This window comes from Lissotriton vulgaris, chromosome 8 (genome assembly GCF_964263255.1).
Source record: "Lissotriton vulgaris chromosome 8, aLisVul1.2, whole genome shotgun sequence".
NCBI classification, from domain to species: domain Eukaryota; kingdom Metazoa; phylum Chordata; class Amphibia; order Caudata; family Salamandridae; genus Lissotriton; species Lissotriton vulgaris.
This window is the reverse complement of record NC_141696.1, coordinates 926,175,224-926,192,241: the sequence shown is the minus strand read 5'-3', so window position 1 is coordinate 926,192,241 and position 17,018 is coordinate 926,175,224.

Genomic DNA, 17,018 nt, shown 5'->3' with positions numbered 1-17,018 from the left:
TCCTGACACCCTACCTGAACCCATCTACGCCAAGCCAGAGACGATATAACGTGGCACACAAATCCACTAGGATCGTTGTGGAGCGCACCTTTGGGCTGTTGAAAAGCAAGTTCCGCTGCCTCCACAAAAGCGAAGGCGCACGGCAGTACTCACCACTCATCTGCTGTAAGATCATTGCAACATGCTCAATGTTGCACAACCTTGCTACAAAGAAGGGCACAGAGGTGGAATTGTGCGATTTTCAGGACCATGATGATGAACATGCACTGCCTGACCCCAACACAGCAGGAGTTGCGCCAGCAACAGATGGCAGTCAGAGACGAGCAGTGATCACATGCAACTACTTTTGAGTAAGTAAAGAGACACAGACAGGTGGAGTATGTACCCAACATAGTTTAATATTTGGCACTATGCAGGTTCTCAAAGGCACAAATGTGCAACACAAATGGTATCCATTAGTAATGTGAGTCCTGGCTCACATCCCCATTAAAGGTCATGAAGTGTGGGCAGCATAAGTCATTTTCGGCCACGCCTACCAGTGCCAGATGAAATTGGCTGGCTGTCGTCACTAGGTGTGTGGACAGTTGGAGCACCATGGAGCCTGCTGCTCCTCCGTGTCTCAGCAACAGGGGGGCTTGTCATGCTGCTCCTACTGGTGCTTTCGTCACTCTCAGGTACATCCAGAGCAGCAGTATGTGTTGACTGAGCATTGAGCAGCACATCTACAGCACTTGTCACCCTTGCTAGGCCCCTGGACACCTCATTGCTGCTGTGTGTTAGTCCTTCTTGCATGTTGACGCATTGCCTGCACAGAAGGTAAGTTGCAGTGGCCAGGTGGTTAACAGCCATGGTGTGTCGCTGTGCTTCCTGCCTGTCCTTCCTCCTTGTTGTTCTGTCCTGATCCAGTTTTGTGCACAAGAGAAGCATGGATTTCGACATGTCCCGCATCCCTGCAGCCATCTCCCTCATACCTGATGCCATCTCTTTGTTCTCATCCACCAGTGCACTGATGCCCTTCCCAATGTTTTCCATGTTTGCATCCATGTGCCTCATCTGGTGTTGCACCAACTGGATGGCCTTCCCCTGCATTCTTTGTATCTTAACCATGCTACCCTCCAGCCCACGAAAGACACTGGGACCCTACACATATTGTGCAGCACTGCTGTCTCTGGGCCTGCGGCATCTGGTACCTGTGCAGACACCCTCTGCGCTGGACTGCTGTGTGGCAGTGCTTCCTTCTCCAGCCAAGGTTGGTGTCTCATCCCCCTCCATGTCACCTGCTGATGTTTCCATTTCGAATAGTCGGGCAACAACATACCTCTTGCTCTTTTGAGCTGCAGGTGTTGTTTGAGGTTCAGGTGAGGACAGTAGCCTAGGGGATCCTGAACGCTCTGGGGAGGCCTCCAGCTGTGGAGACATTTCAAGGTCTTGGTATGGTGGCTGTGTTGTTGGTGCACCAGTGTCCTCTGTGTCATTCCCTGCACTTGTGCCTGCCTCCTGGCTGTCGTCCCTCTGTGGTGCACTGCCTTCCTTCTCCCTGGTATGCCTGCGAGATGTCTTGTCTGTGGACATAAAAGCGTACATTAGCTATGTGCTCCTGCCTCACTGCTTATACAATCAAATTCTTCTCACTGAAACACTGTACATATTGCCGCGGCTTGATTATCACTGATATATGTTGCATAACTTGTTGTCTTGTGTGCTGTATGACATGGTAGGTCTTTCCATGACTACCTCTCTCATAATGCATTGCTGCTGTATATTGGTACCTCTACTGGAGTGGAGTAAACACATAGGGGAAAGGGAAGGTGATGGGGTGGGTGTGATTGCTGTACATGCTTCTTACCTTTTCTGGTGGCAGCTCTGGCTGAGCTGTCTGCATCTCCCAGTCCACAGACGCTCTCTGGTTCTATGGTGGACTCCACCAGCTCCTCCAGCTCTGTCAGGGGAGGTGCATGGTTCCTCCCTCCTCCAGTTTGGTTTGCCTCATTGTGGAGCTCTGCAATTTTCTTCTTAGTCAAGCTCCTGAGGTCGTACCACCTCTTTTTCACATCATCTATGTCCCGTGGAGTCACTTCTACAGCATTCACCTTAGACTGTATTTCCAGCCAAATCTTTCTTTTGGCAGATTCAGCCACAGTCACGGACTGCTTTCCAAGCAATTTATGGTGTTCTTTCACCACCCCCTCCACGAGGACCTGTAGCTCCATGGTGCTGAATTTTATTTTTCTCTTCCTCTCTGGGAGTTCCTTTTCACTGGTGTTTACCATTTTTCAAGTTCAAAAGCACAAAAGTTTTCCTGTGGCTCAGAGACTCAGCTCTGCTCTCACAGCCTCTCCAGAAGCTTCTAATTGCTTCCAGCTGCCTGGGTGTAGCCACTTCCAGGTTGGGAGGGGGGTGGTTGCGCCTGATTGGCTGACTCCTGAGTTTTACTTTTTTTTCCTAGCCGATTTGCTATTTACCGATTCAGTATTTAACATTCGGTATTTACCGAATCGGTAGTTCCCATTCATTCCTATGGGCCAAAAAGGCCCATAGGATTGAATGGGAATTACCAATTTGGTAAATACCGAATCAGTAAATACCGAATCGGTAAATACCGAATGGCTGATACCGAATTTGACTGAATCGGTAAAAATTACTGGATTTTTACCTACATCCCATTTACCGATTCTAAAATACAGAATCGGTAAAATTCTGTATTTTAGAATCGGTAAAATAGGATAAACTACATCTGGCCCTTAGTCTCCTGTGAGCACCGGATTTTCTCAACAACAGACTCTGGCCAGATTCGCAAGTCTGCACCACTCTGCACCTGGTGCACATGGCCCAAGTTCGAGTTGCTCAACACCAGGAGGACCTGCCTCAAATCTTCAAACAACACCTACAATCCCTCTCTGAAGCATCCCCCCGACGCGAACCGAGCAGGAAAGAAAACCCAACACCTAAAGACACCCCTGCACACGATATCCATTGGCCTTTGGTGGCCCAACCGACAGTGCCCCAGCATCCCCAGGCACCCCAACTTACCTCTAAATCTGGTGGTCACCTCCAGAAGATCTTTGACCCTGAGCCTGCGGTGTTTGTTGCAACAAGAGAATCCCTATTGAAATCAACAGGGCACCCAATGCCAAAACAGTACCCTGCAACCAACCGCCCCTGTACAGCAGTGGGTGTACTTTGGGTGATAACTGGGATCCTCCTTTTCCCTGAGCCTAAACCCAGGAGCTTAGTTTCCACAACCTTGTGGCCTGCTCGTGAGCAGCCACCAACTTGATGCCCACTTATTCTCCTTTGGGTAGCTCTGGGCCTCCGCACTCTGCCCTTGGCCGTCCTAGTGCCACTGAGGGTGTTCTGAGAGTGCATCCCTGTCCCTGGGGGAACCCTGGTTCTAACCCTAGAATACCAACTCCAACAAATAAGTACTTACCTGCAAACCATTAACTAAATTTTTCTCCGATAGGATTGCATTGACTGTTTTTCCTTGAAAATTCTTCTGAGTGTGAAGTTGTTTTTTTATGAAACATTGTAAAAACGCAAATGTACTAAAAGTGAATTACCTTCCTTTTGTATGGGAAATGTGTCAGTTTGATATCTAGGCATATCACACTGATTAGCAAAAGTAACCTAAAAAGTAATCTAAAAAGTAATCTGCAGAGTAATCTGTAAAGTAACTGAAAAGTAATTTCGAACTGCTGACATACCTGCAATTTAACCAACTGCAATTGAACCTGCATTCAACTGTAAATCACTGCTTTAGATTGTGCAAAGTATTATTTCACTTACCTGCACCAGGCTTGGCTTGGCTCTAGAAATGAAATAACGAAATATTATTTTTTTATACAAACAAGTTGGTCTGAGTTGTTTCTTGTGAACTTACATTGCCTTTTATACAAAGGCTAGGCCTTCTGACATTGTTCGCTAAGTATTAAATCCCTTTTCCTCACTTTTTAAACTTCATTTTGTATGCTTTGCAGTTCACCATCATATTTTCAACCTTAGCTTCTGTTGAAGATGGATGCAGAAAGGCAAAGTCTGCTTGCTCGATAAAGAACAAATCTCAGGATGGTTTTTTGCAAGGTCATTATCACAAATCGTACTGACAGAGAGATAAAGAAAGTGAAATTGGAGAAGGAGGAAATGATTTTATTCACTCAGATAGTAAAGAAAAAAAACGAAAAACATATATATGTGTTAGCCTCCAGTTGACAAGGATTCTTTATATAATTCAAAACTTATTTTGTTAGAAGCCAAAAGCGGTAAATGTCTCCATGCTGAGGTCACATAATCAAGTGATAACAGAAGTTTTCTTTTACTTACCTACAGTTACACAGACAACTGAGTGAAAGGGGCATTCCATGGGTGTTGCTGAGGCAGCGCCAAAAACCTACACCTGGGGGCGTGGCTACCGGCCGATCAAGATGGCCGCTTAGCCTGTGAGCTCCGGGGACCCAGCCGCCCTTTCAACTAAATCTGTGCACTAATCCGACTCTAACACGGCCATGAAGGCGACCCCTGATACCGGAGTGCGAGCGGCGCGGCCTGATATGTTTCCCGTCTGATTCGGGCTTGATCTTGCCCTGTGTGACCGTCCGGCGACCTGAGGCCTAACGGCGTTACCAAGACCGGGGACTGCAGTAGTGCGCTGGCCGCCATCCGCCGCCCGGAAGCGCAGGTCTGGCGCCTTCTTCGGCGCGGGTGACACACTACACGGGTTGAGCCCTTCGGCGCTGGCGCGCGCTCAACCAGCGGCACGATATTTATCACTGCAGATTACAGGAGGTGAGGCTGCCTGCCCCCGCCCGACGCTGGGTGAGGCTTGATGACGGCTCCGGCCGCTGGCCGTGTCGGTGCCCATGATTGTGGAGGAGGTGGGACTGGGGCTCTATTTGACCAGCTACTGGCACGAAAGGAAGACTCTGCATGGGAAACGAGTCCCCCCCCTCCGACCCCCGCTGTGACCACCAACTGATGCTGGCGCTCGCCCTGATGGCCCACCTTAGCCGGAGGTCCTGCCCTTCCCACATCACCACCCCACAGTGCAGTAAAGCTGGGAACTGAGTAGTGGGGCGCTATTGCACAGCGCTGCAGGCCCATGCCTTCCCCCGCGTGCAAATGACACCCCCACTGGCACACTAAAACGCAGTGAGCCCCCCCGGGTGACGGTTACTGGGCCCCACGCGCTGCATTGATCCTCCTGCTTTGTCTGAGACTCTCTCCCCCCCACTGGACATACAAGCGGCCACGTGGTGCTACAGGATCGGGAGGCCATGGCGGGCAGGGGACCGAGACACACCGCTACTCAGGCAAAATTAGAGAAATACACCTATGACAAAGGATCCTCCCCGGCCACTCACAAACTAAACCTACAGAGGATGAGAGATCCAAAAAGATTACCCTGGGGGGCGCTGGCTAACGTGCAGGCAACGGTGGGCCTATATCTACGGACGTCACCCTGCTGCGAGCAGATCTACACAAGATGGCGGACAGGGTCAAGGAAGTGGAGATAGTGGCGAAATCTCTCGTTGCGGACACCTCAGAGTTACAGACCTCAGTTGTCCTGCTTGAAAGAGAAAATAAAACACTGGCGGAGAAGCTCGATGAGCAAGAAGGGAGGGCAAGACGCAATAACATGCGGATTATTCGCATTCCGGAATCAGAGGGTTCAAGAGCGATGGATCTGTATGTTGAGGATTTAATTACCACCAAACTGCAACCTAAGGGGCTTTCGTACTTTTTCTCGGTGGAGCGGGCACACAGGGTGCCCGGTGGCAAACCTAAACCGGGTGCGCCTCCTAGACCAGTCCTCGCGAGATTATTCAGTTTCAGAGACTGGGACGCCATCTTACAGGCAGCCAGAAATTCCCCACCGGTTCGTGTTCTGAACTCAACAGTGACGTTCTTCCCAGACTATACAGCGGCCGTTTCTAGGAAGCGTCGAAGCTTCTTTGAAGTCAAGAAGCTACTCAGGACACAGGAGTTACCCTACTCGATGCTCTTCCCTGCGAGGCTTCGGGTGGTAGCAGACGAAAAGACATGGTTTTTTGACACGCCAGAGGCTGCGCATGACTGGCTGGAAGGTTGCCGCACTGTGGGCAGATCACACCATCGACCAAAATCGCAACGGCACGAAGACACGGAGGGTGCAACTGGAGGTTCAGACTCAGAAGGGCTTGACCTGAACTGCTCTCCACTCAACGAAGAGGAATAGGCGCCATGCACATGCCACGGAGACCTGACTTTGACAAGTGATCCTGCTTTGCTGCGGGCTTGTGCCACCTCGGGCTCCGGGCTGGGGCAAGACTGGGGGCTTAAGGGACTGGTACCTGGTTGAACTCTCCCCCCGACAAACAGGTATTGGGTGATGGGAGGGATAAAGCGCTCTGCTGAGTTGGGGTGGCGGGCAGTTGAAAGTTCGTCTAGCAGGGAGGCAGGGAGGGAGGGTGGGTCTCAGGGTGGGGGAAATCAGGGATTGTTCTTTGATGTTTTTTCTTTTTGTTTGGGAGGACGGCTGGTTGGGTTGTTTTTCCTTATTTCCCTCTTTTCTTGTATTGCGATGAAGACGACCTGTTTCCTGAAAGTAGATGCATTACAGGATCTACCCCTCGCAATATTATGTACACTGATAGATGGCTGCACAAGTGGCAGATACAGCTGAGACTCATATAACCCGCCAGTCAGCTTTAACAGTCCTAACTTTGAATGTTCGGGGATTGGGGGACAAGGTGAAGCGTGGCCTAGTGCTGCAATACCTAAAGCGCTGTAGCCTGGCCATAGTTTTACTGCAAGAAACTCATTTGGTATAAAAAGCAATGGATAGATGGGGATATAAGTTCATTGCACATGCAGACTTCTCATCGGGTTCAAGGGGGACAGGGATACTAATAAGAAAGAACTTTCAGTTGGTGGTTCGGCAGACACGTGTAGATAAGCAGGGACGCTTTGCAGCGGCAACGGTACAGTGGGAGGGCCAGCTTTTTAATTTTGTGTCCGTATACATTCCACCAGGCCTACATGCTACAGCGCACACAGCCCTCACGGCTTTTCTCTTGACTTTGCCGACCGCAACATTGGTGATAGGGGGCGACTTCAATGACATTGCTGATCAGGAGTTCGATAGACACCCACTCACGGTAGCGGCGCGGGGAGCCGGACGACTCCACGGACTACTTGACGCCCTGGGACTCACGGACTGCTGGAGACACAAACACCCTTATGATAGGCAATACACTTACTACTCAGCTGCCCACGATTGTCTCTCCCGGATAGATTACATCCTGATGTCAGGGGATGGGCTGCAGGGCATTGAGGGAATAGACATCCGCCCTAGAGGAATATCTGACCACTCTCCATTGCGACTCACCTACACGAACCACCGCCCCCATAGAAGCCGAATTTTCCCAATCCATGCGAGCTACCTGCAGGTCCCCTCTCTAATGAAAGGTTTAAATAAGGCTGCCGAACAATATTTCCAGGAGAACTCTGGATCGGTGAATTCACACAGTACCCTATGGGAGGCTTACAAAACAGTCCTACGCGGACAGGCGATAGCCTCCGTTGCTGACCATAAGCGAACACAACGACGGGAACTTGGCGCTTTGGAAGAGGCGCTTCACACTGTGATCCAGGAACAGGAGACTCGACCGTCTCTCGGGGCTGCCCAGGCTGTCCGGCTACGGCGCACCGAGTGGATGACATACCAAAAAGAAATGGTACTGAATACAATTCAGGCCACCCGCCATAGGGTTTATGAGCTTGGAGATAAGGCCGGAAAGATGCTGGCTTGGTTGGACAAAAAGGAGAGACCGGGTAGGGTCATTGCACAGCTGACGTCACCTTCTGGCCATTTGACCTCGGATCCCGAGGCCATAGTTGACCTTCTTGCAGACCACTACAAAACACTGTATACTCCCCAGGCGCAGTACTCGATCGAGGAGGCATATGATTATATCAAAGACTTGACCATTCCTGGCCTTCCCCCAGAAACGGCGTCCAACTTGAGGCAGATATCACAGTGGAAGAAATACAAGAGGCAGCCTACGCATTGGCGTCTGGCAAGGCACTGGGCCCCAACGGGTTCCCAGTGGAGCTGTACAAGAACTCGGCCGAGATCACGGCCCCCCATCTCCTCAGAATGTTTACCGATAGTCTGGAGACAGGAGAACTCCCTAGAGACCAGCGCCTCGCCACAATCATTCCGATCCATAAACCGGGTAAGGCGGCTGAGGCTTGCGCCTCTTACCGCCCTATCTCTTTAATAAATGCGGAACCAAAAATCCTCGCCAAATTATTAGCGCACCGACTGGCCCCGCACCTTATTACCTTGGTGCACCCGGATCAGTCTGGCTTTTTGCCATCTCGTAATACGTCGCATAACCTACGACGTTTGCAGGCGGTTTTGGCCCGCCGGGACAGCATAAAAGAACCAGCTGTTCTCCTTTCCCTTGACGCCACTATGGCGTTTGACACCGTGGAATGGCCCTATTTATTTGCAGTGCTTCAGCATATGGGCTTTGGCCCCAAGTTCTGCGCCTGGATCCGATTACTTTATACCGGGCCACTGGCCCAGGTGGTAGCAAATGGCCACATATCTAGGGACTTCCCGCTCCGTCGAGGGACTAGGCAGGGTTGCCCACTCTCCCCCCTACTGTTTACTCTGGTCCTTGAGCCGTTGGCAATTTGGATCAGATGGGAACCATCCATTAAGGGTATCAGATGGTCACCGACGTGGGAGGATCGCATATCTCTCTACGTAGACGACATCCTCCTCTATCTCACCTCTCCCAAGAAGTCAATTCTTGAGATTCTTAACGTCTGCGAAAAATTTGGGAGAGTGTCGGGATATAGGATAAACTGGACTAAGTCGGTTCTATTCGTTCTTGCAGGCCACCCACCATTGCTCCCGGCGAGCTGCTCCTTGAGTTATACTGACGTGGCGTTTAAATATCTGGTTATTTATGCTTCGTCAGACCCGGACGAATTCTACGCCCTGAATTTGAAACCCCCACTGGACCGTTTCAAACGGGATGTGAAAATATGGCGTTTCCTCCCTCTTACTCTCCTAGGCAAAACTGCACTGTTCAAAATGATGACGCTTCCCCGCCTCCTATACATTTTCGAAAATACATCGTTCCCGGTCCTCCCCTCCTACTTCGCGGCGATCTCATCTGCGATCTCGGCCTTGCTGTGGGATGGTGGGCCGGCACGGATAGGGCAATGCAAACTGGTAAAAGATTGATATGATGGAGGTATAGCACTTCCTAACATAGAACTATACTACTGGGCGGACCATCTCAAACAAATTAACTACTGGTTGCATTCCCCGCAAGATAAGCCCGCTTACTTAGCTGATAGACAATGCTTGGAGCCCAGAGAGTTGTTGCGAAACCTCTACAGCCGTAGTGTGCCGACCGACCTGGTCGGACCGACGCGACACATTATTCAACTCTGTTACAAGGCACACAGACACCTCCAATGCGCTAACATAATCACGCAAATGACACCATTGTGGGACTCTTATAAACTAGGTTTCCTTTGCAACAGTAAAGGATTCCAGGCTTGGGATAACTTAGGAATATCGGTTGTGGGAGACCTTTGGAAGAAGCGCAAGGTAGTGGACTTCGCGTTTCTACAAAACAAATATGAGTTGGCACAGTCTGAAAATTATAGGTACATACAAATCCGCCATGCACTACAGACAGCCATCCCGGCAGAGACAGTCCTACAGGAATCCACTCCTCTTGAGGATAGATTGCTAACAGAAAACATGCCCCGCAAAGCAACGTCACTCACATATCGAAAGCTGGTAAACAATCTTCCGGACAGGTTGGCTAGGTTACGGTTGAGCTGGGCGAGAGATGTGGGCGACTTTTAGGATTCAGAATGGCAGGAGGCTATCGCCTCGCCGCGGAAAACAGCGATCCCCTCCAGACTTAAATTGGTACAGCTGAAAATACTGCACCGCATGTACTACACCAGAACAGTCCTGCATAAGATAGGGAAGACTTCTCACGAGTATTGTCTTCGAGGATGCGGGGAAAGGGGAACGTTCTACCACACTATTTGGGACTGTAGTCGAGTGGCTGTGTTCTGGGCCGCTGTGATGCGCACCATATCCCAAACCATGACTGTTTCCCTGCTCCCTGAACCCCGGTGTTGCCTGTTAAATGTATGGGACGCAACTGATTTAACCCTTCGACAGCTGGACTGGGCCATGTTGGGGATGATGGTGGCAAAACGAAACATAGCCAGACTGGGGTGCTGAAGCTTCACCTACGCTGAGGGACTGGTGTAGGGATGTGGATGTAGCGATGGTTGCCGAGAAAGCGGTGTTTGTGCATCGGGGGTGCCCCAGGAAATGGAGGAAGACTTGGGGGGCGTGGAACTAGTTCAGGGGAGATATTTGTGAACCGCCCCAGATTGACTCGGATGAAGCCCTTTCAGACTAAGAGTCCCATTCCCACGAGGCAATGCTGTAAGGTGGGTTTTCTGTTCGTTCCCGAATTTAGCCCCTAACTGCAGAAGGTTTATCGATGGGGACTTACCTGTATTTGCGCTACGAATTTTCAAAACTACTGCATACAAGATTGTTTATGTCGTCTTCCATATTTGATGCGATACAAACAAGTTTAGTTAAATAAAAATAGAAAATGGACCTGATTAGATTTATGATCCTTCTGTGAATTAGGTACTTGCATGATTATGGAACGCCGCTATACCCCTGGGATGTCGGCACACGGGCTGTGTCATTATTGATATTACAGAGTAACGGTAAATACGCTGCGGCCGGCCCAAGGGGTTGTAGGCCAGACGCTGTGTATGATGGTGAAGTACAATAAAGGTCTTCAAAAAAAAAAAACCTACACCTCTCCAGTGGAGGTGCAAGGAGGGCACAACGAGGAGAATTATCTTAATTTGTCCTTGTTTTTCTCCTTTTTATGTGTGCTGCATCATCCCTGTAATGTAGGCATCCTTGCACCATGGTGCAAAGGTGCCTCTGTTGGCTCAGGGCAGCACATTGTGCACCAGCGCAGTTAAAATGGACAGGAATGCACAATATCTAAAAGATATGGCACATTCCTGCCCTTTTCTTCTGCCGTGGGGCAACACAGCTGCATGGCCGGGTGTGCTGCCCTACAACAAAGAAAACGCATAGATGAGGCCCAATATTTTAGTTTCATCAGTTAACCTGCAGATCATTCAATTTGTTAAACTCACATAGCCTCGTCAGTTGGAGCTGAAGCGCTTTTAAGGCAATACAATATCATCTGCATAAACAAGATAACTAATGGGCTTAGTGTCTAATTTGCGGGCAAGTTCATTTGGATGACCCAAAAACAGGGACAGGTCTGCCATATATAAAAAGAGTCAATATCAGGGGTGCTAAAACAAAAACAGACCCATGTTTTAGACTGGGGATGGGTGGGAAACATTGCTCTGCTGGTGGAGTTCATGGCTTTTTGCCACTCCGCTCTCTTTTTGGAGCAAAGAGTTCGGCAAAAACTGCACCAACCACCGGCGGGGCAGAGTTTACCGGCGTGCTAATGCATTGCGAGTTTACAAGACAAGTGCTACTCTCTGCTTAAATTGCTTGCTATGCACTCTCCTGGGTTCTTGTTCTGCTTTGTGACAACATCTTAACAACTTAGGGCCTCATTTACAAGCCCCTTGCGCTGCCGGTACATCAATTGTTTCCATATTAAAAGTTACGCATCAACATTGCAAGGGCCTTGTAAATAAGCCCCCTAAAGTTTATACAAAGTAGCACCTTTGCACCACTTCTCAGTCCCCTCTAGTTCAATCTGCGCTTATCCGCTGCAACCAAGTCTTCCTGCCTTAGGTACGCATTGTAACTAGTCCCCTCCTTCACAGCTGTGTGTCTGATAATTATTCTATGGCAGCAAAAACCAATTTTCTTCTTGGTGCTGAAGCACTGAATGTTATTGTTTTATCAACCACAGAAGGCTGAAAGGCCAAATTAACCCTGCTAGCATGCCAATCTGCAGATTACACACAAGCCTCAGCAGCAAATTCTAATCCCTGACTTTCATTACCAGTTCTGATGAGAGGATATTTGCACCTGTCAGTATGTGCTATGATGGTCTGAGGAAAAGGATTTTTTATGACATGATGTGGATCTGCATGGTGGTATGTGCCAAGCTATCTTTGTATGTATGCAAACGTGTTTAACAGGAACCCTGGGAGAAGGTACAATGCTGGACATTGTCAAAAAGTAGGTCAATCTCATTTAGAGAGTCAATGTAGTCTGTACTGTAGTGATATCATTAAATTGTACATTCACATCTTAGTAATGATTGTGAATGCAGATTTCTTAGAACGTTTTCCGAATTCCTTGATTAATTGGCCCTCATTTGTTTTGAACCAAGGCATATCATTCTTATCATCCAACTAGACATCCATTTTATGGTTAAGTCTAAGAAGGAGGCATACTCTGGTTCATTCACTCTATCTCCCGACCCTAACATCGCTACCTCCCAACTCCACAACTGGGTGAGCTCAGCAGCCAAAGACTTGGTTCAAGTCAAACAACGGTCACGCAACAGATCTACCCCGTCGGCCCCATGGTACACAGAGGAATTACGTACACAAAAGCAACAGTGTTGAAACAGAGAGAGACACTGGCGGAAGGATTACACTCTCGAAGCCAAATCTCTGTACAAAGAGTCAGTAGCAAAATACAAAAATCTCATTTTTGACGCTAAGAAAAAGTATTACTGTGACAAAATAGAAACTGCACAAAACTCGAACAAATCTCTATACGAGACAACCAAACAATTAGCAGGTCTCTCTGTCGATCTCACACCTCCCCCGTCCCAAGCTCTCTGTCATGCTCTGTCTAAGTTTTTCTTCAGCAAAGTTGACGACATCTATCGGGTCTTCGCCAACAATGCAAACCCTCCCCACAGGCCTTCAACTCACCTTGACGGTCCAATCTTTCCTCAGTTTAGAGAGGTCACCTGTTCTCAGGTACAGAACATCGTATCCTCTATTAAATCGGGCTCGGCCCTAGACCCTTGTCCCCTGAAGGTTCTGCGGCCAATCATGGATGCAGTTCTCCCGGACATAACTGACATCTGCAATTCCATGTTTAGCACAGGTACTTACCCAGAGACATTAAAGAAAACCCTTATAAAACCGCTCCTCAAAAAACACACCCTTGACAAGGAAGAACTCAAAAGTTACCGCCCCATTGCCAGTCTCCCACTACTAGCGAAAATAGTGGAAAAAATCATGAATGCCCAACTCTCTCTCTTTATTGAGGAAAACAAATGTCTGGATGAATCGCAGTTTGGCTTCCGCCGATTCCATGGAACTGAGACCGACTTGGTCAAAGCGGCGGATGATATCAAATCCATTCGGGATGCGGGAGGCACAGCTGTCCTGATCCTGTTGGATCTATCGGCGGCCTTCGACACGGTCGACCATGCCATCTTGGTCGACCGTGTCGAGAGCATAGGCATCCGAGGTAACGCTAAAAATCTTCTTGCCTCCTTCCTGGCTAACAGGACCCAGGTCGTCACTGTTGGACCTTTTGAATCCTCCCCCCTGTCACTGCCATGTGGAGTTCCCCAAGGCTCATCCCTAAGTCCGACACTATTCAACATTTATGTGTCGGACCTCGCCAAAGTCATCAGGGCACATGGGATGAGCCTCACGTCCTACGCAGATGACACTCAATTGGTCCTCGCCGTCAAGAATGACGGGCTTCAAATAGTCAACATGTTCAATCAGGGCATGCTGGCAATTGGGAGCTGGATGGCCCACAACTGCCTGAAATTAAACTCCGATAAATCGGAAGTTGTAATTTTTGGCAATCTTTCCCCGGAGTGGTCCCCCCTTTGGTGGCCTTCACCTATGGGCCAGCCCCCAGACCCGGTCAACAAGGTGAGGAACCTGGGAGTCTTGTTCGACAATCGTCTGAACTTCTTACCACATGCCAACCAGATTTCCTCCTCAGCCTTTCATAAATTAAGGCTCATTAAGAAAATTCTGCCCTTCCTACCCGAAAATGCCGCCAAAACACTGGTGAGCTCCCTGGTACTCTCCACCCTAGACTACTGTAACGCTTTGTTTCTAGGTGCCCAGGAGAGAGTGCTATCGAAAATACAGGCTATTCAGAACGCAGCCGCCAGGCTCCTAGGGCGAATCCCCAAATACCAACCGGTGTCACCCACCATAAGACAGCTTCATTGGCTACCGGTGAAGATGAGGATTAAGTTCAAGTCACTGTGCCTGGTATACAAGGCTTTACATAATGCCGGACCTGTGTTCTTCACTCAGAACCTAATCCCCTACTGCCCTTCTAGAACACTGCGCTCTTCCAGTTCCTTTGAACTGGTGGTCCCCCGAACCAAATCTGTCAACTGGGGTGACAGAAGATTTCTCGTAGCCGCACCGAAACTGTGGAACACACTGCCTCACTCAATCAAGACCAGTATAGGCATGGGCGGAAAATCCGTTCCGCTCGCGGATTTTGCGGATTTTCGGGAAATCCGCAATCCGCGAGATTTGCGAATTTCCTGCAAAATCCGCAAATCCGCGAGCAGCGGATTTTGCTCGCACTGCTCGCACTGTTCGCGTGAGTTCGCGCCCCGCGAATAAGTGCGAAATTGCAGAAATACGATCTAAGCAAAACTGAAAGTAACTACTTACCAGGTTCAAAAGTTCAGGCACATCATTAGTAGCCATTTCCTGTAGTGCTTCCTGAGGGGCCCCTCCAGAGTTCAGTTGCCAGTTGAAACTATTATGTGACCCTGCTCTGAACCTCAGAATAGTTACACATATGCCACAAAGGTCATGAATTACAGCTAAGGGAGACAAGCAGGAGCCAGGCTGGAAGTTAAAATCCATTAATCAGCCCCTAATTCATTATTGTCAGTTGGGGCAGGGCAGGTGTTGTAACTAATTTTGCAACAATGAAAGCACTTAGCAAGTGCAAAAGATCACTAATCAGGGCGCACTAAGGAAGCAGGTGCCAGCTAAAAAAATATTCTGTGACACATTAATCAGCCCCAAATTAATTCAGGTCACTTGAGGCAGGGAAGGTGTGCTTTGCTTTGCCGAAAATAATGTACACTGGACAACCAGAGGGTGTGGTGATGAAACAGAGGGTGGCATGGGTGGGCCAGAGGGTGGCATGAGTAGTCAGAGAGTGGCAGTGGTGACAGAGAGTGGCAGTGATGAAGAAGAGTGTCCCAAACAGGTTGGACTCGTAGAAACAACAAGTTCGCAAAACTTGCGACCCGACAGGTAAGTTCGCAAATTGCGAAATTGTAAAAACCCTCGCGAACTGGCAGAAACACGGGCGAACACAAAAAAAAAAAAATCCGCAAATTCGCGGGAATTCGCGGATTTTGCAGATTGCGAATCCGCAAATCCGCAAAATTCGCGAACGCGAGATCCGCAAAATTCGCTCATGCTTAGACCAGTACCTCCCACTGGTCTTTCTGCAAAAATCTCAAAACCTGGCTTTTTAATCAATGAACATCAGCTACCCTTGTTGGCTAAACATTGCAGTAACCTAGCGCCGAGATGCCCGAGGGCCTTCGTTCGCGCTTTACAAATGTTGTTATAAATAAATAAATAAATAAATAAATAAATTCAAGCCCCTCTTCTATTTCAATACTTTAGAATTGACCTGAAACTGAGCAGAAACCAGCACTATTAAAGTCACTCTACACAGCAGAGGTCTTCAAACTTTTTTGCACTGAGCCCTCCCTTAAACAAAATGTTTTGCGGTCGGACTCCCCTCCAATACTTTATGGCAAGGAATAGGAGAGCAGGACGGACATGGCTACGTGCAGGAGTTGTAGCTTATGAGATTCTCTCAGGAGTACTTTTTCCATAGTTTATAAACCACACTAAATATGGGACTTATAAAACAGCAAATGCTTCAAACAAAAACATGTATTGTCCCAAAAACTGCTCTCCAGAATTGGGTTTATTTGTGAGCTCCTCACACCCTTGGACCTCAATGCAACTACACCTACTGTACTAATGATAACTGCAGTCCTGAGTAGCAGGCTAGCTCCTCTGCATCTTTCACCTCATCGCAATCATGCCTGACCATCACTCCAATCTTGAAACAGGTGCACTGTCCACTTTGAAAAAAAGAGCTCCTATGTTGTATCCCTTTCTTCTGCAAGGTTGCCCTCAGTCATAATCGTAGAATGGCTAATAATCTCCCATGCCCCCTTTTTAAAGGTAGACAGGCATAACTGTGATGCAGTGGGCCCCTCAAACCCCTGGGCCCCAGCCCTGCTCCATCTGCTACTTTAATGATAACCAACAGTGGCCACTTACACACCTGACAGCAGTACCTGCTGCACTGATGAATTGCCCCTTCTTTGGGGTGTCGCTCTGACGAGGCTGTCTCTGGCCTTTTTTAAACATAAATATTAGTCCCCATACAGTGCTATATATTCTGGGCCATCTATTTGACAACATCCATAAATCTCCCTCCTTTCCTCTTTCTCCTGGACCATTACTTTGATGCCCCAGGGGTCGAGAAGAATAGGGTTCTGCATCTGAATGCAACCCAGCTGGCCTTCCACCTGCCTCCTCATGGACTTAGCTATCACAATAAAAACTGTCCCGAACAGTTAATGCTGACATTGAGGTGCCTCTGCCTGAAAGTGAAGGGTTTGGTGGTAGTGTAGAGGTGGGCCTCAGCAAGCCCTACCAGTGCTAGGGGGTTCGCTCTTCTCTGCACACAAGTCATCAGACCAATAAATAGAAGTTGGCACGGAAACTGAAATGTCAAAGAGATAGTTTATTAAAACTAATGAGGTGGAACTACATTCACACAACACCCTCCGGTACAGTAAGAAGTATAACAAGGAGTAGAAGAACCATGGGTCTGTTATACCCATACAGGGGCTCAAAAGAAGGCGGTACAAGCACACATAGGAGAGTTAAATACATAAATAGTCATACAGAAATGCACAGTCAACAAAGAACGAGGAGCCAACAGTTGCTGACTTTAGTAGAAACATCCT